Raw genomic sequence first — 2,297 nt, forward strand, 5'->3', positions numbered from 1 at the left:
GGGACCCACATCAGAAAACTAGACTGAGCTACCAAGCTCCAGTTGAATAGCTGAAGGGGAGAGAATAAGAGCAAAGAACTAAGGAATACAAGGTCTTGGTCCACCCACTGAGACACTGTGTCTGAGCTAATGGGAGATCAACAAAACCAGCTATGCTGGGACTGACAGAGCATGGGATCAAAGTGGAAGCATTGAATGTGGCTGACAATTGGGGCAGAAGGAGAACCCAATGATAATGGCACTGGGATTTGTCTGTACTGCACATACAGGCTTTGATCGATCATATTATATGTAGATGCATACCTTCCTCAATCTGGATGGAGGGGGGCAAGGGCTTCCCACAGGTCAAGGTACCCTGCCCTCTATTAGGACTGGATTGGTGTGGAGAGGATTAGTGGTTGCGTGAGTAGTTAGGGGGAGGAGGAAAGGAAGTGGAAATTTGAAATTTATTATTTATGAAGGAAGAAAAAAATCAATAGAAGATAACCAATGGAGAGATGGGATCTAAGAAAAAAAACTTTCATGTGATTTGTTGACTCAGACACCAAAGACTTTTTCAGAAAAATAAGATACAGGGATTGAGTTGCTTGGGCAAGAGTGTGACTTGAGTAATTGGAAAGGTGAGTGGGGGCTTATTTTGGGTCCCCTGGTGGCTGTATACAGCTTTTGAGGAGCTGAATGCTGGATGTTTCTGTGGGTAAATAGGGAAGTAACAAGCTTGTGAGGGGATTTCTGACATAAGTAGAGCCTTGGTGATGTCACAAAGCCTTGGTTCGTTGGGTAGCAACTCTGTTCCACTCAAAGCACTAGTCTTCCTTGAAGGTGGGTTTATTATCCTCACAGTGCCTGAGGAGGACAGTTCAGCTCCTGGTCTCCACAACTGTTCAACAGGCTTTTTGCACCTGAACATTTCCGGAAGATGGAATCTGGCGAGGTAGAACATTTTCTTTTGGTAAATATGTTTCCAAAGCAACTAAGACCTCTGTCGTACAAAAAAGTTTTCCTTCAAATGTCCTGCGGGTCCACCATTTCTGTTGTTACCAGCTCCTATATTTGATAGCTGTGGGGATGGTGAATGCCAGCTATTCTTCCCACTTTATCTTTGCTAACAATATCAAATTCATCAATCCACTAAAATGGCAAAGCTCCTCTTTGTCCATAGGTGTTTTAAAAGATACTAATTATTTCTCAATGGCTGCTGTTGCCCAGAATAATGAGTCTTTCAGGTTGAAGTGGGTCTCACAGTACTCACTTCCACAATGAAGACAGAGAATGGCTTTATGTAATAGACCTGGGTCTGGATCAGGAGACCCAATACAGAGAGCCAGTGGATTGGAGTGCCATGACCTTGGGCAGGCTGTCTTGGATTGAGCCCCCTACCTATTAGCTTGATGTCGAAGGAGACGTGTGGATGTCCTTTGAATTCTTTGTTATCTGTTCAGAATTTTCTTACTCGTTTCGGGGACAGGCATACCTTCTCCTCTCATTGACTTAGTCAGTCAGAAAGTAGTCAGCAGAGGTCATTTGCCTTTGGGCAGCAGGAATGTGTCTCTGAGATTGATATACTGAGCTGTAGAGAAAAATTTGCAAATTGTCCTATTTATTTCTTAAGAGAAAATTACAGTTAGGTATGCAAACCTGTTGATCAATATCTTTGTCTCCTGCACCACAGTTCTTCCAGAAAAGAGCCTTGACCTCATAGCCTCCCCTTGTTGTCCTTGCAGGCACTCATGGTTGAGGCCACGACTTGGTTTCTGAATTAAACAGAAGGAAAGTTCTTTCAACCTAGAGAGTGGGCAGCTATGAAGCCCAAGCACAGAAAGATATCCAAGAAACAGCGGACCAGGAGGTCAGTGGCCTATCTCAGTAAGTCTACAGCCATGATGAAGATGCCTCTTAGTATGAGATGCATGCCACCTGTCCAGAAGAGGAATGGGTCATCTCTCCAGAAGCAAAAACTGAGGAGGCCTTTTGAGGCCCTGGAGAATATTGTCGGCCGCAGAATTTCTCACGGCTGGAAGGAAGCCAATGAACCAGTCACCCAGTGGAAAGCCATCATTCTAGATCAACTGCCAACAAATCCCTCTCTCTATTTGTTGAAGTATGATGGGATAGATTGTGTCTATGGATTGGAGCTTCACAGTGATGAAAGGATTTTAAACCTTAAGTTCCTGCCTAACAACGTACCATTTCCTCAGGAGACAGACACTCATCTCTCAAACACCATAGTTGGCAGAGCAGTGAAACATACATTTGAGGGCACAAATTTCTCTAAGGATGACTGGAAGGGGATGGTC

This window comes from Chionomys nivalis, unplaced genomic scaffold (assembly GCF_950005125.1).
Source record: "Chionomys nivalis unplaced genomic scaffold, mChiNiv1.1 scaffold_28, whole genome shotgun sequence".
Classification (NCBI taxonomy): domain Eukaryota; kingdom Metazoa; phylum Chordata; class Mammalia; order Rodentia; family Cricetidae; genus Chionomys; species Chionomys nivalis.